Here is a 26,203-nt window from a genome sequence, read left to right as displayed (position 1 = left end):
ACTCCTCACCTCATTATTGAAGACAACCCACAACTACACCAAACCCTGCAGATTTTTCTCCTAAATCACGAGGCCGGTGAAGCTGCGTGCGCTTACAACGTACTTTTTAATTTGGTTTGAATTATTGAACGAGCTTAACACCAAATAATCAGCTAATGATACTTTTTCGTAGATGACCCTTTTAAATATTGTTGCTCTTTTCATGAATAGTAGTAATAAAGTTGTTTACGACTATTATCCACGTAAACGTGAAAACACCGTAAAGCAGTGAGCTAACAATTGTTTACTTAAAGGGGCACCAGACCCGACCTCTTGAAAGAGAGAAAAAAGGAATTGAAAAGCGAAGGAACAAAAGATAGTGAAACGAAGAGAGAGAGAGAGAGATGAAAGCGCAAAGCACCCCATCACACGCAAGTTGTAGGCATTAGGTGATTATAGGTAAAGGGAAGCACACATCTTTCTTACGCTGGCGCGACGTACTCGCACCGGGTCAGGCCCAGTGGTCAGCGCTTAAAGGGCCTATAAACAGGTCAGACTACAAAATTTCAGCGCACATAGGTAGTTGTAAGGCAGGGGCGTTGGATAACAAAAAAAAAAATCGAAGTCATTTGTTTGTGGACAAGTTAGAAGAAATTAAACTGCGTGTTTACGGTTTTTCCAGAAAGCGAGCTTTGCTGATAGCTTTGACACTCTCTATCTATCTTTGACTCGAGAGCCGTCAACACGAACACAAGCGCTGCGCATTCCTAACCGCCGTAGACGAGAAATGGCGTCCCGTGAAGGTGACGAGCCCCGCCTCCCCTTTTTTTTTCTGTTTTGCTTCGCGGCGCACGAAATGCTGCCTCCACAGTGGTAGAAGAACCGCATTCACGGGCCTTTGCCAGCGACGTTTCCAGTAGCGCCTACTACGTAGGTAATGCGCCTGTTACGTCGGCTCTCCCTCCACAAATGCGTCTCCTACGAGGGGAAGTGCGCGCTGTCTTTTGTTTTAAATTTTGACAGTGTCCGCGCCGCACAGCCGTGTATTTTGCGAGCATGATCTCCACCGACCCATCTACGCAACACCCTTGTTCGTTCGCCATTCCCAGACCTGGTGAGGGGTCTTCAAGGCCGGTACAATTCACAGAAGCAGTGTGAAGGCTGCTTCGTAACTTGCGCTTGCTGAGATCGTAATAACTGGTGACATGTTCTTTCGGTCTGTTGTCATGAATACTTTCTGATGTCTCGAATACGAATAGTAAATGCGTGACAGACATTCCTTCAAAAATAAAGAGGAAGAAATACTTAACGAATGCAGTGAAGTGCGACAAGTATCGTCTCTATAGCCCAGGCGCGCTACTCCTCATGGAAAACAAAGCGCACTGAACGGTTCAGCGTGGTACGGCGGGGAGTCGTGTTACGCCCATCAAGCGACCTGTGCGCCATCGGCTACAGTTTCGCAAGGCGTGTTGTAGAAAGGCATTAAGTTCCATACAGTCTTATTGCCACGCTTGAACACTTCCTCTTCCAGAAGCAAGGTCTATGGCCTCTTGATGCAAGTCAAAGCGTCGCTTGAGAAATCTCCAGCAACTAACATCTGGGTCGCCTAATTGCGAAAGAAAGGTTTCTCGGGATGGTACAGGCCATGCAAAATAATTATTATTATTATTATTATTATTATTATTATTATTATTATTATTATTATTATTATTATTATTATTATTAGTAGTAGTAGTAGTAGTAGTAGTAGTAGTAGTAGTAGTAGTAGTAGCAGTAGTAGTAGTAGTAGTAGTAGTAGTAGTAGTAGTAGTAGTAGTAGTAGTAAAATGAACGACCCCCGACGGAATGTCAATCAACGCATTACGATACCCAAACAATGCGACACGTCTTACAACAGTACTAACAGTAATGTCCCCTTCGTCAATGAGACCAAAACAAACCTATTAGGCGGAAGCGGCTCTACGTTGATTTGCGCAATAGTAAGGACACCACCGGAAAAATTAGCTGGTTGTTGGAAGCACTTTCAACCGCGTTCATGTAGTGTCGTTGACAGGGCGCTCCTCGCAAAACTAAAATTTAGGAAAAGTATATATGTCACAAAGGCATCCAACGGAGCTATAGTTGGTTCATAGCTAACACTGGTACGAGCAGCTGAACTGTAAACGAGGCACAGCGACGTTCTTGTCAGGCCTCCTTTTGTCCCTCATTTTCAGTTCCGTTGCGTGGACCAGTGTTATGCCTCACCACCGTAAGCAAGCGTGGCTAACAAAAGGGGGCCGTAGTTCCCGGAAGTTATTCTTTATGAAGATCCCGGGGTTCGAAAACGCCGTGTTTTATAAACGTTTCGTATTTTTATAAATGGTATGGCGCTCATTAACATTACGTATTAACACTCGTCTATAATTCAGTACGGTTGCAGGGTTCACTGCAGATAGCATGGAAGTAAGGCCGAGACGGAATACATCGTTGCAGTCGCTAGAACATTCTAAGCGACAGTAGCAGTTAGTAAACGAGTCACCGTGACTGAATATTCATGCTACCTTACCATCTTACATGCACACCTCAAAGTGAGGCCGCTTTGAAGTGAGACATGGCGCGTTTCGATCCAAAGATACTTGACGACGAACCAATGCTATAGGTATCTGCCCCGGCTCCGAATAGCCACGCATACGTATCCTACACAATAACCCGCCCACGCACCTCCCGCTTCCCCTCCATCCCCTTCAAGGGCACGCAGGCTTTAAAGGATAAATGAAACGGTCAGACTGTTCAGTACCTGGCCATGCCGTAAAAGGAAAGAACAAACCTACTAGACAACTAAACCGCAATCCGGACTACCCTTCCCCCCGCAACCGCTCTGAACACAGGAGATGCCAGCCCACAAAAACACATGAAAATGAAGGACTCGTAGTGCTACCCGAACGCTGCACATCCGCCTTACCAAGGTGGAGCGCGTTGAATTGGGGCAGACGCAAACAGGTCACTATGAAGGAGCGCCACATGTGAGGCACCGCAGCGGTAGACGAGCGGTTGAGCGTCCGCCTCCAATGCCGGAGGTACTGAGTTCGATTCCCGGTGCACCTACCGGTTTTTCTAATGGGGAGAGGTATCCCGGCCTGGTGCTCGAAGGTGTGGGAACTCTTTTCTTGAGAAGGTGGCCTCTACTTTCCGTTCTCTTCTTTCAATCTCTTCCCCCCGAACAACGCTGTGCCGTGCTCCCTTAACGGTTGCAGAAATGTCTTTCTTCTGCTGAAACCACTACTACCACATGTGCGACGAAGTGCTCAGTCAGCATCATTTTTTCGGTGAATATTAATGAGAACTAACAGACAATATTTCTCATTAATATTGTGTCTAACAAAGAAAAATGAGCCCTTAAAACTAATCTTCTTTACTTTTTTCGGTGAATGTAACACAGGACGATGTCAAGAAGGGTGTCGAAACGAACCCAAGCTGAAAACCGTACCCGAACCGGAATTTCGGCCGGAACTGAACCCGAACTGGTATTCACAGAACATGCCTAAACTCTAACCGGATCTAAAGCACACTGGAACCATAGAAAATAATGTTGCTTCAGAACAAAGCGGTTCAGAGTACAAGCGGGAACAGTTGTTGCAGTCTACACAGAGAGACTGATTCAAGTGCGCACTCATCTAAGTGATTCTGGTGTGTTGCTGTTCTTTCAGACTTGACTGGGTTCCTGGAAAAACGCGTGCAGGTGGTTACTTATGCAAAATAGTTACCCGCCGTTGAGTAAGCATGTCTCTTCTCTATGCAGCCTATCCATTCGCTGTCTCGATTCAGACAACACAATTCATTATTTCCCCAATGTCAACATGTTTGTATACCTTCAAATCGATACACATTGTTGTAGCATTACGCTCAACGAGCACTACACTACGCAGCAGATATATCCATGACGTATTGCTCTTCTTTTTTATTATTATTATAAATGTGACTGGGCATCAGATGAAATCCTGCCGTATCACATGTGATGCATATGTATCAAATTATCTAGAGTTTTGTTGCTGAACAGGCTCTGCAAAACACTTCATTTCATTTCAATCGATCTGCAACGGCCTTTTTTCTCTAATATTTCTATTCGACCAGCTCGAAAGTTGCACCATTCTACAGCTGCCCATTTCCACCTTTCGAGCTGCACTACCAATCATAAAATCGAAGGTTCGATAGCAGTCGTGGCGGCCACGTTATGGAGGAGGCGGCATGCAGAAACTTATCGTGCATTCGAAGCCCCTAGAGAACGTGAAGCGGTCAAAATTAACTTTGAGTCCCCTCTGTAGCCCGATACATTTAGCGGGCATAAAAGGCGACGCCGAGAACTGAACGGAGGCAGTGCAGTGCCGCTATAATGTTGTGAAGCTCGCGTTCTGTTTGCTTTGCCTGGAATCAGCTGTGCGCAAGTCATGGGCGCGTATGATGTAGGTGTGTGTTTGAAGTGTAAGGCGCGACCACGACAACAGACAAAAGGGAGAGTACACACACAGAGTACTCTCCCTTTTGCACGTTGTCGTCGTCGCGCCTTACACTTCAAATATGCTGAACCAACACGCCCCGCCTGCCATTCTTACATGTAGGTGTGTTTTTGGCATGCAGCTAGATAATAATATAATCATATCATGGTTTTCGAACGTTAAACCCCAGATATTAATGAGGGACGCCGTAGTGGAGGGCTCCGGACATTTCGACCGCCTGGGTTCTTTAACGTGCACATAAATCTAAGTGCACGGGCATCAAACATTTTCGCCTCCATCGAAAATGCAGCCGCCGCCTGGCATACAGCTAGAGAGACTTCAAAAAGCTCGCTCTCCTCACTGTCCTTAATTACATGATTGAGTCCCTGCGGCAGAAGTTAAAGACTAGCGCTGTCAGTGTGAACACACACTCGGCGGAAAGGGATCGTGCATAGCCAGCGGCAGTCTCTTACGTGCAATACGTAAGCCATAGCCCCAAGATGGTGGTTAATAGATACGACGTCCTTGTTACTTCTTTAGCTGCGAACAAGTTGTCTGAATTGTGCCATCGTATCACATGCGATGGGCTGCGAGGCCGGCGGAAGCCGCAAGCCAAATCTGTCAGGCGCTGTGTTGAAGGGGCAGTGTACGAAATACCCCTGAGCTGCGGCAAGTTTTACATAGGACATAACGAGACGTACTTACTAACGATAGACTGAGGAAGCATGCTCATAGTATTGGAAGACGGGGCAATGAGCATCCCCCTGCACACTGTAAAATCTGTGTGTGCCATACTTTCCGCAAGTCTTGATTCTGGGAGGGAAAAAAAAGCCAGGCCTGCGCGGAACGCGCAGCACAGTCCCAGCGAAAGCTGCAAGAACGGCTCTTCCAGACCCGTTCTAAACTCTCTTGGGGCAACTAATAAAAGTGCACATGCAAAATATCCACTACCATGATGCACTACGCCATAAATCATCATTTTTGTGAAGTAGGGCAGCACCCGCTATGCCATTATTCGTCTTTCTGCGGATAAGCGAGGTACCTACATTTGTAAGGCATTGCACTTTGTTGATGCTGCATGTGACTGATGACGGGGAAGAATTATGGCTGAGCACTTTGTAGTGGATGGGAAGATTTAAACCACACACTCGTTGCTCATTTACCATTACGTGACGCCTGGTTGTTATTTTACTCTTCTGCCACGCTATAATACATATGTTAACGCCATTCCTTACCCGACATGACGCCTGTACAGCGTCTTTTTGCAAAGGAGTTTCAAGCACCAGCGTTGCTCTGTGGTAGAATTCTCGACTGCCACACAGAGGGCCCGGGCTCAAATCCTATCCGATCCTGGATATTTCTTTCTCCTTTAATTTTTTTCTTATTTCGCGCGATAGCGGTTACGAACACCGGCAGCTGCGGCGGCGGCGGACAACCATGGCACTGTTATCTCATAAGAGCTTTCGCTGTAGAACTAGGCAACACACTGTGGGAACATGGTTGGAAGCTTTCTATATTAAAAAGAACGGGTCTGCTTGTGTAAGCGACACACCGATAGCACTCCGTTGGACAGAAACGTCTTTTATTGAAGGAATGCTTCATGACCACGTCAATCTCTGTCACACATTGGCTGCGTTGCGCACGCGCGGGAGTCATCCTTTTGTTTCTGACACTATCATTACCCGCCGCGGTTGTCTAGTGGTTGTGGTGCTTGACTACTCACCCGGAGGTCTCGGGATCGAATCCCGGCCGCTATGACCATATTTCGATAGAGGCGAAACGCTAGAGGCCAGTGTGCTTAGATTTAGGTGCACGTTAAAGAACACCAGATGGTCAAAATTTCCGGAGCCCTCCATTACGGCGTACCTCATAATCGTATCGTGGTTTTGAGACGTAAAACCCCAACAGTTATTATTATTATTACACTTACTATTACTGTCATTAAAGATGTCGCAGTCATTGAAGATCTCGCTTTCACTGTCTGTTTCTTCCGTGTCCTTTTTTCTTTTTCACGACATGCATTTTGCGCCAGAGTAAAAGTATAGATAGCAAATGGAAGCACCAGCTTGCCCAAGAAGTTATTTTGGTGCAGATGCGCGCACGAACAACTTCGAAAGCCATCTCGAAACTTCCTTCGAGATTCTCATTAGGCACGTGGCGGGAAGTTCTTTGGAGTTTCGCGCTTGCTCCTGTTATCGTGATCGTGACAACCATGTGCACGGCACTGCAGACCGATTCGATGTAAATGCTGGGTGACTTGCCAGGAATACGGCAAAAAAGAATCGGGATATTGATTGTTGCCGGTAAGAATTGGACACTCGGCGAAAGCGAATGGGGACTCGCCGCAAGTTGCGCACCCACTATATAGTTCATGCTTGGTACAGAACTGCGACTGCCCGTTGCAAGCTTGGCCATCATCGCCTGATCGCTGACTCTTCGGGCAAACAAGGTAAGGTTACTAGCGACGGCAGTGTCTCGCTTTGTAGGTGCCATGTACGGCCGGCTATGACACACGACACCACCCTGAGCATGACACAGAGCATGCAGATGAGCGACCATGATCGATTTGCGCCGCTCTCTCGAGTAGGAATGACCGCACGCTAAGAGAGTCAGCCACAGCCTAGCTTGCTGTCCAGTTGACAGTAAGTGCAGACTCGCTCGCGTCGCCTGACGGGCTTCGCATGGTAAGCAATATTCATGATTTCCTTTCGCGCAACTGTTGGAGTGGTTTCGCTAACTCCATCGAGACAACGGTCGATACCCAGTCTACAAGTCGGTATAGATTTTTTTGTCCGGTATCGAGGTACGATTGTATACACTGGCGTATTTCGCAACGTACCATTGATGTATAGCTTACCTTTAGCTCGTATATAGTACTGCCTTCGATGAGGAATAAAATGTACACCGCACGAGCGATTTTGTGTCTTTATGTATTCTAATTTTTCGAGAGAGAGAGAGAGAGAGAGAGAGCAAGGGAGAGGGAAAAATAACACTTATAAGTCTGAAGCGAACTAACGCCCCACTCCTGGCCTCCTGGCAGGCTCATGCTTCCTGGCCCAGCATGTGCTGAACTTGCTGCGCCTGAAGCGGCCACCGGTTTTTCAAAATTTCGCCGGGTAGTGGTCCCACCCTCCCAGTTGCCGGGGCTATTGTTGTTTGGCAACTTCGAAAGGTATATTAGTTGGCCGGGCACTCCCACAAGGTGTGTTTATTTGATGGATAGGCCCAGCACCGCTTGCAAGTGGGGGAGCCTAGGCCCCTGTTAACATGATGTGCCAAGTGTTGTGTGAGTGGTGTGGCGTTTGTGCTCTTCGCATGATTGAGGTGCCCTCTCTCGAATGCGTATATAATGGTGCGTTGAGATGTGTTGATGCTTCCCTGCGGGACTTCGAAATATGTAGGCTTTCGAGACATTTAATCCACTTAACCACGTACTAACTCTCCGAAGCATCGGTGCTATTACTAATCGTAATGCACGCAATGATGCACTATCCATCACAATGACTGCTACATATTTTGGGGAGAACTGCTAATTTTATCACATGCATTATAAGGTGGAACCACGACTGGGGTGTTTTAAGGAAAACCATTTTTATGTTGTTTTTCTTACTTCATTTTCAAGGTTTATCAGTACGAAATACTGCTTTCAAAACGAGGGAAACATATTATAACGCTTAGAATTTACGCAATTTTCAGATTGAATTTATAAACTAAAGTATTGCTCCTATGAAGAAAAAAAGGAGTGGGGGGGTGATCGAGGGCTCGTTTTTTTTGTTAGGCACAACATAATAAAACCAAGAGACAGTGAAGCACTCCTCGTAATTACATGACATTCAGTTGGCCTGGTCTGCAATTTAATTCCGGGAGAGCTAAAATGTTTGTTGACAGAAGCACACACACGCGCTCGCACGCACATATGCGCGCTAAAGTACCCATTGAAATGCGTGGTCCAAAGAGGCCCTGACGCACTTCAGAGAAATTACGAATTTTCGCGTGCACAGATGAAGTGGGTAGTGTGCTCACAACTTAAGACATGTGTTACACAGATCAACTAGTGTACACGAAAGCTGCAACTTGACTGTTAACGGGTGACAGCAGCCTGCTAATTAACATATGGCCGCCAAAACATCCGTGTTCAATTATGGCACGTCAAAGTGAGTCGCTTATAAGTCGACTGAACACGCGCCTAGCCTTCCATGAACTTCACGAAAGCATGGGCCCCTCACTAATAAAATTACATGAAATCAGAAACCATAAATCATAAAATATATATCCTAATAGATTTCTCGGTTATTGAGTAGTCACTTCTTCATAGGAACTCTAAAAGAATTCAGGCTTTCTCATATCACCATACAGCCCTATGTGTAAGCGCAGAAGATAGCATTGGCACTAGCCGACGTTTCATAGGCAAGAACCTGTGCAAACACCGAGGATGCGTGGTGACCTCACAATCGTATTCACTTAGCAGCTTTGCGTGTGGCCAAAGAAATTGCCTGTCTGTAAAGCACAAAATACTTGTTCTTAAAAAAAAAGAACTGATGCTCTTCTACAAAGCCACCTCAAATAAATATTCTCTTAAAAAAAGAACCTACGTGCGGTTTTTCCGAAGAAAAACGAAATGCGGGTCCGAGTTCTTATATATAATTTCAAATTGAGACATCAAGTCGACGTAATCGGCGTCGCAGGTTGATATGCAAACGATTGAATTTCGCCTTAATTTTACCCCCTCATGTTCAATCACCGTGCACAAAACATGGATATAATGGTTAGAACGAATAGTCGACAGAATAGTCGATTTCGTCTTTGACTTTAGCCCCGCCCCTGTAAAGCTCGCGTTACGATAGAATGTCAAAATCATGTCCTGATCCTCTTGTAACCGAAATAAAATTATGATTACTGACTTCTTCACGGATAGACAATACGCGCTCTGTGCACACCATCAGCGGTTTTCTTCTGTGGGCATGCTTAACATTCTACAGACTACCGTGTATCCATCCACTACCGAGGACATGCGAACACACACAGGCGCGCGCACAACACGTACGCACATTGACACGGATATACATATATATATACATGTATATATATATATATTATATATATTATATATATATATATATCTATATATATATATATATATATATATATATATATAATATATATATATATATATATATATATATATATATATATATATATGAGCCTGATCATCATCTCCGAATGCGTGCCGAGGTTTTCGCTTCATTTGCAGAGAGCTTTTCTGCCGAAGGCTGCCTGGCAGCGCCCTTGACTCCAGGCCATGGTACGAGTGCTCGATCCCGTTCCTGAAAGTGGCAACAGTCTGTCAGGCACACCCCCGCCTGACCGCTGGCAATTGTCATCACCGGAGCGCTTCCCACGAGTTGTGCTCATTGCCGCGTAGAGTTGGCAGATGGGGCGGCCAGTTCTGATGAGCCCCCCACCGTATCGCAGGGTCAAGCGCCAGCACCATCAAAAAGAGTGGCCGGCCGCTGGGCCAGAGTACCATCGTGCCTGGAGGTCTTCACCTCAGCACAGAGCCTCTTCGTCGTCCGGAGCGCGGAAAAGGTCTGAAGCCCGAAACATCAGTGTCGTGTTTGTATTAGAGTTACACACGACCTGTGATCTCACTGTGACTTGTTGACCCATTGGGCATAACTGCCTCGTGCACATTCGACTTACGAAAGTTCCACATCGAATAAGCCGATCCACCGCTTAACACGGCCGTGTTCAATGCTGGATTGAACGCAATCGACCGCGTGTTAAAGATATTGGCGTTTTGGGTTGTGCTCATCTACCAGATGCAAACCATATTTATTTCATGCCTACTCCTCAACGCTAAATTAGCACATACAGGTATATATGCCCTGAAAAAGATAGGACCACAGAACCCGGAAGATAGCATAGTTCTTTTTGCGAAAATATGAAAACAATGTAGACCGTTGCGCATGATACCGGTGTAGCGCGATTGAAATTTCTTAAAGAAATACGTAGATTCATTGGTCGCATAAATAAACATATCGCACTAAGCGTTGCGCACGACGTGAACTAACAATATAATTAATTTTCAACTTCCTTGCATTTGATGTTTCTTTCCTTTATGTCATTTATATGAGATATCTGGAGATATCAAAAATAAAAACAAAATACTTAATGCATTCAACGAGACCTTCCTTCTTTTATAGACAGTGCACTTAGTTACGGCCCGCGTGAATCACTGCGTTAATTGTATTTTAGTCGCCTTCTGCATGTCATCAGAACAAAACTAATTAAGTAAAAAAGAAAGCTTACATTATATGTCGCTCAGACTCAGCATACGAAAATCTCGTGAGCTTTTCATCGTCCTGCCAGTTAAGCGTCTTTCCAGTACTTGTATCCAGTTACTTATTTCGAGTAAGTGTGCGTTCTAAATCTCCGGATATTACTGACAGTCCCGCAAGTGGACTAGTTGTTGCGCTTCCTTCATGGTGTTACGAACTTCTACTCTTTTATTCTGCCTCGTTGTTTCCCTGTTGCACGTCAGTTTCCACATCGGGCTTTGTTTCATTTAGTTTCGTCACCGAAGTACGTGCTGTTCATTACCGGTTGTTCAAGACGCGTTTAGGGGCAGACCTGGACAGAGGGATAAGAAGGAAGCAACGAGGATGGGCTGACAGTTTCACCCCTGGAAGAAAGGAAAAGTTGGACGCTGCGCGCACGCATGCACGTCAAGCGCGAAGGCGGCAAACAGTAAACGCGAAAGGTGAGCGTGCCCGCTGCTCCTCCGTGTTTACAGGTTTCCCGCCTTCGCCAAAGAGAGCGAAAAAGCTGCGCCGTCAGCTGCAAAGTAAAGGCACACGGCCAGGAATGTGGTCCACGTGACCTGTCGTGCTTACGTAAACAACCCGGAGGCACGACAACAAGACGTCAAACTAAAGCGAGGCCAGCGGGCACCGACCTTTGCGCGGTGGCTCGAGCGGCTGCAGGCCCACCAGCGGCGATACTCCGAGAGTGAGCAGCGTCAGAGTACAGTGGAGCAGGCGACCGATACGAATCCAACAGGTCGGGCACATAATGACGCCAAGTCACCGTTGGGACACGCGGCTGCCGCGCGCGCGCACACACGACCGGCGACGAACAGACGGCCCGCAAAGACAGAAGTAAGGGGGCCTGCCGCCGTGCAGAAGAAAGGCCCCCGCCGCCACGTGGGATCGATGACACGGCGGTCGTAGCGCGCGACGAGCTCTGCTGATCGGGGCTCGAACGCCGGGCATGCGAACCACTGGCTCGCGCCCTGGCGTCGGCAGCGCCGTGCCCTCGTGCTGCCATCTCTCGATGCGCTCCCGAGGCAGGTGAGATTCGGACATCGTTCATTCCTTCCGGTGTCGTTCGTTCCAGAGCGTCTCGCTGGCGGGAAAACGGTTCGGATTCGATCGAATTGATCTCGACCCAGGAAGAGCCGCTGGATTTTATATCGTTCACGTTCAGATGTTTGGGTCCGACCTTCTTCCCACACGGGTGACATGTATAACGCGTATACAACTCTGGTCGAAGACGATTCGGGGTCCTGCATGGCCCTGTAATTATTTAATAATGACAAATTTCTAAAAAAAGTCTTATCTTTACACGAAGCGCAAAGGAAAAAAAGAACTTGTACTGCCTCGTTCCAGTTCAAGTAAGAGTCCGTGATGTAGACCTCTATGATAGCATGAAAAATAAAATGAGGTAGGATTAGTCAATGAGCACCAGAATATGTTGTCAGTAGATGCATAACATGCACCTGGACAGCATCAGCGGCCTTGGTAGAATGCGTATGCAACTCGGCTCTTTTGTTCCGTCGGGTAAGGTCATCGTAGACGAGACCATTTCGAGCATTGATTTAGATACCTATTAAGAGGGTCCTTTAGATCGCTGGGAACGCATAAGTCAGTTTTCTCTGCAATCACTTGACCGAAAACTGCGGCAAGCGGACTCCTCACTCGCGCAGTCGATTCGTTCTCAAAGCACAACATGGCACAACAAAATTGTTGCATTGACACTGCGCTCAATTTTACCTCTTATTCGTGAGAATTGTTCGCAAAGATATTAAAGTGAGCAACACATTTGTATATCAAACTTGTTCGCTTAGGTGCTCTAGCATATGCAGTTTACGGAGTGTCAAATGTCTTTCTTGTAGAGTTACGAATTTTGCAACCTCGGGATTTTTTTTACTTACACAGTCACGGCATTTTCTCTGTAGATGCATAGACTGACTCTATGTCGGTCGGTCGAACATGCTGCGATCTGCGCCTGTACCAGGTATCCTCAATATTCTGAGTTACAGTTGGGTCCGATGACGAAGTCGACATCTTATCTGACCCTGATAACTCTTCACTGCATGATTGGGGAGTTATCACTGGTGAACCTATAGATGCCGTCTGCTCGATGCACTTTATAAGTTCCGAAAGTCACACTTATTTTCAATTCCTGTTTATGTCTAATCCTTTTACGTGCTTTAGTAAGCAGAAGTTGTTCCTTTCGGTGGCAGTTGATTGGGAGGGTCGGTCTGCTCCATGACTTCTATTCCCCTTGCTATTTTGTATATGGTTTTTCAGCTAAAAATACTTCTATACAGATGGAAGTATTTGGTTGATATCGGGCTATCCGGTGGACGTGATACCACGAACTCATACCAGCATCGATAATTCAGTTAGATGTGATCGATCTCAAGTGTCGAATTGCACGTTTGCATTTGATGTGCTTGCAATGGTCAGTTTCCTAATATTGCTCACTTGTAAACATAACCTGTAAGGTTCCACCATTGGATCTTGCCAGAAATGCTTTAATTTCCTGGAGCGTATTGCGAACGCCGCAATTTCGTCATCTGTGTAAGCAGTTTAATATTACTCACGTGGTAAGGCCTCTGATGACCATAAATATTCTTGCGTTGAATTGAAAATATAGCATTGCCATTCTCGCAGCCTTGAATTGAAGTCTGTTACGGTTTCTGGTGCGTGCAATGGACTTAAGGGCGCTTTCGACGTGATCTGCTGGACATACTTCTATATAGGGACGGGTCCTTGATCATTACTGGCGATTTCAACGTGCCTTACATACTTAAGGAGCAAGGTTGGTTCTCGGAGATTGGTTCTCGGAGAAGTCCTGGTTATGAATTTACTATTGCAAATGATTATCAGGTACAAAGGTCAATTCTTATAACCTAACCATTCAATAAGTGGTCCATGCTCACCATTTGTCATACGAAGCAGTGTGCAGAATAATTTCGTCTACAAATGGAAGCCTCGTGCCGAGATAATCACTTGGTTAGTAGATGAGTGAACTTCAAATGCATTGAAGAGCATGAGATTATGAATCGCCGAGAAAACCAGTCGTATTTCGCTCTTATAAAGAGACATTCGGATTCTGCTGTGAAGCGTACGTCACGAAACCTACGACCATTTGGTGTCCAAGATACCCGAGCATCACCATCGTGCTGTCTATAACGGTTTTTTTTAAGTTAACGCCCGATCGTTACCGCTTCCTTAGTAATGACCTGTTTAACGATTCCGCCCTGCCCACTAATGATGGAATTGAGACAATTGCAACGCTACGTCTAGAGCGTACGTAAGCTGATACGAAAACACAGTTCGCTCTAACTGATCACCAGAACGCCCCGCGTCTCTCCGTTTCTCGCCTGCTCATTCACGGTGCCGCACTTAAAGTACAACTACCAGGAAGCCTCTGTCGCATTACTGCGTCACGTGTGGAATGGAGTAGCGCTCAAAAAAGCATATTTGTTCTTTGTATCTAACTTGTTAACGAGATAATACGATAGTACAGATACGTGAATCCATTCGAAGACTATGCGTCTGTCCCTTTATTGTGTGCTACGCGAAAACACTTGGACTCTGAACACCTTCGATACCAAAGGCACTTGGAGCGTCGCCAACTCGCCACTGTGATTTACAAGTGCCGGACGCCTCTGGACGGCTGGGAACGCCTGCATGGCCTTCGTTTTTTTGCGGGAACGTATACCCACTCACTGACTCAACAGTTGTCTGAACCATGTTCGTTTTCTTTTTCTCTTATCGGCCGCGAACACCCAGAACCTCCGGGAACGTTCTCGCTCGGGCGGCTCGCAGACGGCAACAACATTGACTATGCATGCATCTATCTTAACCCTTTTCACGCGACTGTTGCTTACATATTTTTTTCTTGCTGAGTATTGGAGTCGAATCAGAAGCTTTTAGCTAAATGCCTTCGGTCAATGCTGAATGACAGTCAGCAGGCGTAGTTTGTCGGACTATAGCAGGAACAGAAGACAAGGAAGTAGCTTGGTAGGCCACTTGTTTGCTTTTGAAAGCCAAGTCAAAGCTGTAAGACCTTTAGAATGTTTCAGTCCACCATCGTATATAGCACACCAACGTTATGTCGAAGAAATCCAGTGTAGACCTTTGGCTAACATCTGACAGGCAAGAATTGACTGTGTTGAGTGCACCAATAATTAATATGTTCGTCGGCTTGGCTATCCTTCTTCTCCAAGAACATCGGAGCCTATAGCGATTTAACTATGTAGCCTTCGGCTTCATTAAATTGTCCAGGACGCCGGGAAATTGGATTGCCATCATTGATTCCTTGGCGGCTCTTACGTGTATTGAAAATGCTGCAATACAAATAGATATACATATAATACGCGTATGCGCTCGCCTGAAGAAACTTTCTCAAGGGGCAGATTAAAACATCGGGCCGTATTCAACTGGGTTCCAAGCCACTGCGGTATTAAAGGAAATTAAAGGGACGATGCAAAGCTGCTCACAGTTGTTCGGAAACCTGTCTCATTCCCGTATCGCAAACTAACATACGCCGCATCTTACGAGAACTGAAACCAGAACTATATGCGTCAAACTGGTTCACAGAGAGTCCAATATAATAAATTTTATACGCAGCTGACGCATACCTTGAATACCAAATAGATCTTCGGCACCCACGACGCATCGAAACCCTCATACACCGTGTCTGACTCAAAACTACTTACAAAAAGCACTTCTTATTTAGAATTAAGCATGTGTCAACTCCCGGGTTGCCGTTGGTGGCTACTTTGCGCCAAATTGGCTGCTTGACGGAGTCGCAAATTATCCAAAGTCTGGCTATCAGAATTTCACGTTGCTCCATCGCTAGTTTCTGGCTACAATGAATTTTTATTTTGGCACGTTTACTAGCCATTTTTCTTATCATTTGCAGATACAGTAGCAAGCAAGCCGAAAGGCTATACCCATTGTTGCCTAGATTTTCTGCCGTATTGGCCGGTGCGCTCGATGTCCTCCCGCCAGGGCGATGCTGGTGCGCATCGAGGCAATCCTACGCCCGGCGAGACTGCAGACGGAGTGACGAAAGCGCGCGCGTGCAGGCAAATTGTGGGCAGAACGCTGCTGGCGCTGCCCGCGAAACTCTATGCCGCCCATCATCTGTGCTGACACTATACGCGTTAGTTTCTAAAGCTGATGCACAGCGCGTGTTCACGTGTGAACTTGACAAAAAACAGAGATGCTCAACAAAATTAAGATGGACTGGTATTATAACTCTACAAATAAAATGTTCATCGTTACTCTGGCAATAACTATATCTAACCTAGGCAAACTATGTGCAGGTGCACTGAACTCGTATTATTTTAGTTATCCACTAATTTATGGTTTTAAGACAAAGCATGACGAGGAAAAACATTGTGCTCTTCATTCTATGTTTTCGGTAATTCGAAAAAATATGTTCAGTAATAGAAAAACCTACCCACAATATCGCTTCTCTTCTATTTCGCTACAAATTTAGCGCTGAGATTGAATAGCACGGCTACATTTTGGCTTGTGCTCTGGCTCCTCTACAATTCTTGCCAACAGCAACCCTGGTTGTCTCCTACATGCATTTTCATGCGGCCATGACGACGAGGATGTATGTCATCAGTTTATCGACTATCCCAGGCACATCAAACATACGAAATGAGTCGGATGCAAGTTGTCTACTATAGATTCAGGGCGGCCCTTCTCACTTGCCACAATATTAGGCCCATGGCATCGAAGATCCATCAGAAAGCTATGGAAACCCTTCAACGTTTCTTTGAAGGCTCCGTGGCATTCGTGATGAGTATCGACTGGAAAGCTTGTGTGAATGTGCACCGTAATTATGGCATGGTGGTAACAACTTTATCGAGAACGTTCGCGGCCTGGGCGTAGGCCGCTCCCGAGGAGGTTCGAACAACCTGTAATTAGGTTTTCCATACAGTGGCGGCTGTGTTACAACTAGATCTTTCGAACTCGAAGTGGAAGAATGCATGAAGATGAACATTCCATTTCAGAATGCATGAAGCGCTTGAAACCATCCTTTTCAGCTGGCCCAGATGGCATCCCCTCTGCCATACTAAAAGCCTATGGCAGTATACTTGTACTTGTATTGACTACCATATTTAATAAGTGTCTGCATGCTTCAACTTTTCCTAGCATGTGGAAAACTGCTCGTGTTTTCCCAATGTTTAAGTCTGGCTGTAAAAGTGACGTCTCGAACTACCGCCCTATTTCCCTTCTTTGTGCCGCATCCAAAATCTTTGAGCTTGCTCTTCACAAAATATTGTCTTTTGATGTAAAAAATTCCTTCATTGTGAATCAGCATGGGTTTCTCGCTGGCCGCTCAACTGTCACTATTCTTGCCAGGTTCATGATGCAAGTCTCCACGCCTATTTCGCAGAGAGGACAGGTTGACGCTATTTACTGTGACCTTAGCAAAGCTTTTGATGATGTCATCCATTCGCTGCTTGTGGATAAACTTGCACACTTTGATGTTGATTCTTCAATTGTGAGTCTCCTCCATAGCTATCTTCTTGATAGATCATGTTATGTTGCCGTTAATGGCCAAACGTCCTCTTTGTATAAAGCTACTAGTGGGGTTCCTCAAGGGTCGGTACTGGGCCCACTCCTCTTTTTAATTTATGTTAATGTTGTTTCTTCTGTCATTCGGAATTCTTCTTTCCTCTTGTATACCGATGACATAAAGATATTTAAGGAAATTCATTCAGTTATCGATTGTCGCTTGCTGCAATCTGATTTGAGTTCTTTTTCTGAATGGTGCAGGAGCAATAACCTCTCCCTAAATATTTCAAAAACCAAGGTAATGAGTTTCACTCGAAAAACATCTAGTGTGCCATTTTTATATTCTGTCAATTCTGTGTCGTTGTGTAAGGTATGTGAGATCAATGATCTAGGTGTTCTTTTTGATAGCACCTTACACTTTTCTGCTCACGCTAAGCGTGTTGCTTTGCGGGGTCTTCGCACCCTAGGCTGTGTTTTCAGAATGTCTAGAGAATTCCGTTCTCCTGTGCCCTTCCGAAAATTGTACACCGCGCTATGTCTTCCTCAACTTGAGCATGCATCTGTGATCTGGAATGGCATTCCTAATTCCAGCAGCAACGCCATTGAGCGAGTCCAGAAAAAATTCCTAAGCATTCACAACCATCGTTTCGCTAGAAATGACTCTGGATCTCGTTCTAACGCTGCTGGATTATTATCATTGCCATCACTTTGCTGCTGACGAAATCGCGCTGATCTGCTATTTCTTTACAAGCTTGTGCATGGTATCATATCCTGCCCTGTACTGCTCAACTGTATTAATTTCCGAATTCCACGTAAGCTGACCAGAGAGAACAGACCTTTTCATGTAACCGCCTGCCTCTGTGAGCATTCGACCATTGGCAGGATACAACGTCTTTACAATGCTTACTTTTTGGAGCTCGATGTTTTTCACAGCTCCCAGTCGTTGTTCTGCTCCGAGCTTTGCACTGTACTTACATAGCCTCGTACACTGTTGACATTTTTTTTTCTGCCTGCGCATAGTTGTATATGTGCAATTTTATGTTTTTTATCCCTGATATTTTATTATGAATGTTTGCCTTTGTTTTTTTTTTCCGTGCGCCAGTACCAAGACCTAACGGTTGTTCCTGGGCACATTAATAAACGTTTGATTATTATTATCATTATTATTATTATTATTATTATTATTATTATTATTATTATTATTATTATTATTATTATTATTATTATTATTATTATTATTATTACTACTACTACTACTTCAGCGACGTCATCTGCTTTGACTGTGCAGTGCAGTACCAGATTTCTTGGTGCTTGATTGTGTCCTAGCGCTAATTATGCTTTCATAATCTTTTATTAAGGCAAATTTTAAGTTCACTTAAAGCAATTTTCCGCCTAGAACTAGTATCTTGCGGGCGCAAGTTTAATTGAAGGGCTACAAATAGAATAAATTTGCATGCATTAAAGAGCCCGTGACGGGGGCCCCTTGCTCGCGTTCGTCACTAGTTCTCATACATAATCCTCTTAATTTCAGCGGAGCTGAAAATATTACGCTAAGAAACGCTTCGCGCTCAGTCCTGCCGTTTTATTCATTTCAACGTTGAGCCTTCCTTTCCCTGCCTCTAGACATCCCTGTGGCGTAAACCTCGTGTGGCAAACTTGCTAAACAGACAATGTCGATAAACAAAGGTTGAAGAAAATCGGGACTTTGCTTGCTTGGGCGTCTTATTTATTTAACGTGCTAAAGGGATGATAAGAGGTTTGCAGCTTGCACTTTCTTTGCATAAAAGTGGATATGCATTGGCGTCCCTGCTGTCGTGGTGTAGAAGTAAAGGCGAATGGGCACAGCAGCAGTTGCAATAATAATAATAATAATAATCAATCAATCAATCAATCAATCAATCAATCAATCAATCATTTATTTAACGTGCCCAGGAACAACCGTGAGGTCTTTGTGCAGGCGCACGCAAAAATAAATCAATAAAAATAAACAATACAATACAGACAGTCTTCAGAAATAAAAGAGCAAAAACACGTAGACAAAGAGAAATGAACACTAAAGGGGAGGAGTAAAATAAGACAATATGAGAAATATTGAAGGGGAATAAAAAATTAGATTGCACATATACAACTATGCGGAAAGACGGAGAAGGGAAGACTTTGTACACTGTGCCATACTATGTCAAAACAGTGCAAAGCTCGGATAAAAACAGTGATTGTGGACTATGAAAAACGTCAAGATCAAGAAAATTAATATTATAAAGACTTTGTATTCTGTGAACGGTAGAGTGTTGGAAGAAGCAGGCGGGTACATGAAACGGTCTGTTCTCTCTGGTTAACTTACGCGGAATTCGAAAATTAACACAATTGAGAAGTACAGGGCAGGATATGAAACCGTGGACTAGCTTGTAGAGAAATAAGAGATCAGAACGATTTCGTCGGCAGTGAAGTGATGGCAGTGATAATGACTCAGCAGTATTTGAACGATATCCAGAGTCATTTTTAGCAAAGCGATGGTTATATATGCTGAGGAATTTTTTCTGGACTCGTTCAATGGTGTTACCGCTGGATTGAGCAATGCCATTCCATATCACGGACGCATACTCAAGTTGCGGAAGACATATTGCCGTGTACAATTTGTGTAGGGCCATGGGAGACCTGAATTCTCGAGATATTCTCCAAACACATCCGAGAGAACGAAGGCGCCGCATAGCAGCACGCTTAACGTGAGAAGAAAAGTTTAACGCGCTGTCAACAACAACACCAAGATCACTGATTTCATAAACCTTGCATAACGGCACAGAATTGACAAAGTATTGAAATGACACGCTAGATGTTTTGCGAGTGATAGACATGAATTTTGTCTTTGCGGTATTTAGAGAAAGGTTATTGCCGTTGCACCATTCGGAAAAAGAACACAAATCTGACTGCAACAAGCGACAGTCGTTAACTGAATGAATTTCCTTAAATATCTTGATGTCATCGGCATACAAGAGGAAAGAAGAATTACGAATGGCAAAAGAAACATCATTAACGTAAATTAAAAATAGGAGTGGGCCTAATACCGACCCTTGAGGGACCCCACTAGTCACTTTATACAAAGAAGAGGTTTGGCCATTTACGGCAACATAACAAGATCTATTGAGCAGATAGCTGTGCAAGAGATTCACAATCGACAAGTCAACGTCAAAGTTCGCAAGTTTAACCATAATCAGTGTGTGGCTGACTACGTCAAAAGCCTTGCTCAGGTCACAGTAGATTACGTCAACCTGTCCTCTCTGAGAAATAGGTGTGGAGATCTGCGTCATGAAACTAGCAAGATTTGTGGTAGTTGAGCGGCCAGCAAGAAAACCATGTTGATTTGGAATCAGTGAGTTTTTCACACTAAAAGACAATATTTTGTGAAGAGCCAGTTCGAAGATCTTTGATGTGGCACATAGTAGAGAAATCGGGCGATAATTAGAAACATCTGTCTTAGAGCCCGACTTAAATACTGGGAAAACACGAGCAGTTTTCCACATGCTAGGAAATGTGGAAGTGTCCAGGCAGTTATTAAATATCGTATTCAGTACTGGGACAAATATAGTACCATATGCTTTTAGTATGGCGGAGGGGATGCCATCTGGGCCACATGATAAGGATGGTTTTAAGCGCTTAATGCATTCGCTGATAAGATTTTCATCCAGCGACAAAGCACTGGATGAGCTAACTGCCTTGGGCTGTTGTCTGATATCAGTGCTGGAGTCTGAGGCCTTATAAACGGATGAGAAATGTGTGGCAAAACAGTCAGCGACGGCATGCACTTCTACCCCATTTGAGTCTAGTAGTCTGAAGGACTCTCCGCTTTTGCTAGACCGTTTACGCACATACTTCCAAAACTCAGCCGGCCTGTCAGAGGCGCTTTTTTCTAAGAATTGAATGTACGAACTATGATCCCGTTTATATAGGCGTTTAGAGAGAGTTCGAAAAAAGCTGAACTCTTCCTTCCACTCGCTGGATGGAGAACATTTAGATTTCCTGTGTGCGTGATCTTTATGCTTCAGTGCACTGATAAGTTCAGATGAGAACCAGTGGGGATATTTACGTTGTTTAGGTGTATACTGGGGAATAAAATTAAGCATGCTGCTCAGTACAAGCTCCGTAAACCGATCAACCTGGTCATCAACATTAGGTTTGTCAGTAACCTGTGACCACTCAACGGTGGACAAGTGATGATAGAGGCCCGTGTAATCACCTCGCTTGAACGCAAATCTTGGAGATTTGTTTACGTAACTGCTGTAGCTCGTTGTTTCGGCTGATGCAGATAATCTTACGTTAAGTGGTGGGTGGAATTTGTCCGGACGTACAAGAGAGATGTTGGAGCGGGAAACTTCAAGGGGTTGATCGTTTGACACACACAGGTCTAAGACGTTGCCACTGGAATTGACGACTGAATTATGTTGCACTAGGGAATTAAACGCCAGAAAGTCCAAGAGCAGGCTGCACTTTTTCTCTGTGAAATGATTGTAATGAGAAAGGTAAGCGTGCTCCAGTCAATTCCAGGTGCATTGAAATCCCCAAGAACAATAATTCTGTGCCCACTATGAGAAGATATCACAAGTTCAATAGAAGACATGACATCGTGAAACGAGGCAGGGGAAATGCTGGGCGGTAAATAGAAGCATCCAATCAACAATTTTTCACGGCGCTCAAGGTTGATTTCTAGCCAGATCGATTCTTCGATAGTTTCTAGGTCTTTCCGTCTAACGGATTTCAGTGAATTGTCAATGGCAATCAGCACGCCACCGCCTTTCTGTTTGGTTTCACTGAATCTCGGTCACGGCGGAAGGTGGTGTAAGTCGGGGGAAAAAAGTCCGATGAGAGAATTTCAGTGCCGAGCCAGGTTTCAGAAATAGCGATAATAGGAAAACAAGACGAAAGAACATTAGAGAAAAACTCCAGTGTCTTGGTACGCAGACCCCGAGCATTTGGTAGAATATGTCTACGTTACACGGCACTTTCGTTTCCAGTCACTTGCTCAGAGGGATGAAGCATGTCATCGCGCAGCTCCCCACGAAATGGCTTGAAGAGGCATCCGAGGGGCCACATCGAAGGGTCATTCAGGCGTTGTAGCGTTTCCTCGTCAACTTCGATATAGAATGAAGAATATGACTGGAATCTTGTTTGAAGTCGCCGGCAGGAAATGGGAGACATATCGAATGAAGCAATATGTTTTTTGATGTCAGCAGCAGTGGTGTCCGGGCTCAGCTTCGTAACAAAAATGGCCTTTGGCCGTTGTGGCCGTTGTGGCCGCTGAGCTACAGATATAGTGGATGTCTTCAATGCTCCAAACGAGGCGGGTTTCTTCTTTCTTACACCCTCAGTTACCGCTGCAGAAGAGGCTGTCGCAGGCATCACACTGACACGCTCGGACGTGTCTACGTCACATGGCGGCGAATTCGAAGATGAAAGAATTTTGGACAGAGGCTGTCAGAGTACGCAGGTTGCTTGGAGGTCACAGATCGGCCAACGGTCACCTGCTCTGGAGGGATAGTCCAATAAAATCACAGGCGCCTTCACTGACACGGCGGCCGTGCGGCGCGTCAGCTCCTCACGCAGGAAGCGGATCTCTGCACGAAGGGAGGCGACCACACGGGCTTGTTGTTCAACACCGCGGGAATGATCCTTGCGGAGGCGCTCGTTTTCTTCGCGTAGTTGGGATACCTCGTCGCTGAGGAACGAGATTCCCTCCAACGCGTCGAGGAGGAGGCGGCGCAGCCCGGCGAGCTCACCACCCGTAGGGGCACACGTGGAGAGGGAACCGGTTTGAGAGCAGCTGCAGGGCTCATCGCTGCACGCCGCCGAGTGTCTTCGTTAGGCTTACCAGAAGAACTGCTCAGATCACATAAATTGCAGCAAAATGAGCGCGATCCAGACTTCAGAAGTTGCAGCTCTTCATCAGGCCAGGTTACACACTTCGCATGAACACGTTTAGAACAACTTTCACAGCGGAAAAACTGCTGCTTACCGAAAAACGGGCAGGAGCATAGCAAGCATGCATCCCGACTGGGAGCCATAATAATAATAATAATAATAATAATTAATAATAATAATAATAATAATAATAATAATAATAATAATATTAATAATAATAACCACCTTACACACACATTACCGCGATTGTGCTTCCTATCACCGAGTATACTGAGCGTTCAGGAGAGGCTGGATTCAAGTTCTAACAGTACTAACCTAACAGGTGTTTGAGAATGAAAACCGAAAAGTGCCCGGTGGAATCATGCATATAGGAAACATTAGTTACGTGTGGCGTACAACACTGCATGCCGCGCAGTAAGTATTTCTGTACCTCTAAAAGAGTGGAAGCATATGATACATACATGCACACTGTAAAGGACCAAAATTACTGTTGCATTATTACAGCGTTAGCAATAGGACCGTCAGCTCGGACAAAATCGTTCATTGAGTCAGCATGAAGCCGGTGGCATGTGCACAGACCGCGAAGGGTGGCTGGATTGAAAGGAATGGTGAAGTGGCGTTCATGAGTAAATCTGCAAATATGTATATAAATAAATAAATAAATAAATAAATAAATAAATAAATAAATAAATAAATAAATAAATAAATAAATATGTTCATGTTCCCACAGTGGTATTTTAACTCGGGGCCTCTATATAGCGCTGAAGCTCCCTCTACGCCATAGGCGTACTTCTCATCTGGAGGAATAGAAACGCCTTAAGAACGTCCTGCGTGCGAGCAAGCGCGTTCAGATGGTTGGCGCGTTTTCCACAGCGCTGGCAGTTTCTATCGTGCAAGATTGGTGTTGAAACGATCGGAGCGTTTTCACAACACTGGCGGTTATGCCGCCGGTCTCCTTTCCCTCGTGCTCCAGCAGCACAGCGGCGCTGCAGGTTACACTCGTTGTACAGCGATCTCGCCAGTGCCGTCAACACATTTGTTTCGCATTTGCTGCTATAAATCGACGCTGACTTTCTCACTTGGACGACTTCCCTAACTTTCATGAGAAGCCCGTCATGCTTCCTCACAACAAGCTATTTTCGAGTTTTACTTCCGGGCCAGCAACAGGCAACTGCTCGTATGCGCAGACGTGCATCAAGAAAGCGAGCAGGCAGGTGGAGCGCTCGTTAAGGGAAAAGCGCGGGCAAAATGAAATGAGGGACTTTCGGGGGTTCCCTTAGGTGCGAGAAAGTGCCGAGCAAACTGATCACGGCTCGGATTTGAGCTTGTCGATATGTCATCACAAGGGTGCTTATTATAACGCAGCTCATGCACACAGACACACACACAAAAAAAGAAATGCACACAGTGCTGACTCACCCCTTCCCCCCCTTCGTTTCTTTTCTGTGTATCTATTATGGTGTCTCTACTTTAATAGAAGCAAGGAAGTGAAGACACCTCTGTAAGGAAGCTCACGAAGGTGATGCGATGGGGCTAACTGCATCAAGGCTCCCAGTATCGGGCCCCAGTATCTAATATTAAACTTTTCTATATTAAGGAGTAGTAGTTGAGTACTACCCCTTGATATGCGGAGCCAGATTTCTAATTTTGTGAACCCTAACTTACTCATACCAATATGAAGTAACTCTGTTTTCCTGGGCTCATTTATTTATTTATTTATTTATTTATTTATTTATTATTTGTTATTTATAATTATTTGCCATTGCTATAGCAATTATGGACACTCGGATTTTTGCCGTCACCGTCATGTCCCGGATATATAATATATATATATATATATATATACATATATATATATATAATATATATTATATATATTAATATAATATATATATATATATATATATATAATGTAATGACTAAGAACGACACCGGGCTCGGCGCGAGAGCAGGATGCGCGAAGAAGAGAAGAACGAGGTTGAGAATAAGAACAGCCGGCCCACGAACGGGCGTTGTCTCTGTGTTTCTCTGTTTCTTCAATCACAATATATATATGTATGTATATGTGATTTATATAAGGCACAAAGAAAAATAAAGCAGAAGAAAAGAATTCCGAAGCACCCTGACCGGGGGTTCGAACCAGCACCCTCGCTTCCCGCGCGCTGTGTTAGAGAACTCACACCCGCACTATGCTGCCCCGGCGAAATAACGTGAGCTATTTATATACACTACTGACGCTAATGGTACCCAGACCTCGGAGGAGCTTTAGCGTGTTTTTCTATCACGCAACGCTCCTACATTTTCTTTCAGTTTGAAACTGCCCTTGAGACGCCCCGGGGGGGCGACGGAAGAAGTTGCCCCTTTCTGTACCACTCGTGATGTGGAACGAAAAAAAAAGAAAAGAACACCGGGCGCACCTTCGTCAGGTCCCCCGTGTGGCATGAGAAGCAGAGGGGTCACTCCACGCGCCGTAGTTTAAGAGAAAAAAAAGAAATATCTAAGAGTGGTCTGACTCTCCATTATCGACACTTGCAGCGCGTTGCTCAAGCACAAAGACGTAACAACTCTGACATTTCTTAATTCACGCTTGTCCTGTGTATACCTGTTTTTTTTTTTTTTTTGGGCGTCCTTCTTTGTGCTTTAGCGGCGAGCTGCAAGTATCTAGCCGCTTGTCCTTCTTCGTGTGACATTCCAATTTCTTGCTCTCGCATTCATTGCTTCGTCGTCTTGCGGTGAAAGTGTGACTTTTTATTTATTTATTTATTTATTTATTTATTTATTTATTTATTTATTTATTTATTTAGAATACATCACAGGGCTTCAGAAGAAGCATTGAGTGGGTGGGGTACAGAGAAATAATTAAACAACAAAAAACGAAGCACAGGAAATGTCGACGAAGTATTATGCAAGCCTAAAGACGTAAATTTGGATGCAATTCAACCAGTAAAATTGTTATACAACATAAAATGCCGGTTTCGTACAAGAATGTGTAAGCCCTGCCCAATGTTGTTT

Source organism: Rhipicephalus sanguineus, chromosome 10 (genome assembly GCF_013339695.2).
Source record: "Rhipicephalus sanguineus isolate Rsan-2018 chromosome 10, BIME_Rsan_1.4, whole genome shotgun sequence".
Taxonomy (NCBI): Eukaryota; Metazoa; Arthropoda; class Arachnida; order Ixodida; family Ixodidae; genus Rhipicephalus; species Rhipicephalus sanguineus.
This window is presented reverse-complemented; position numbering follows the sequence as displayed.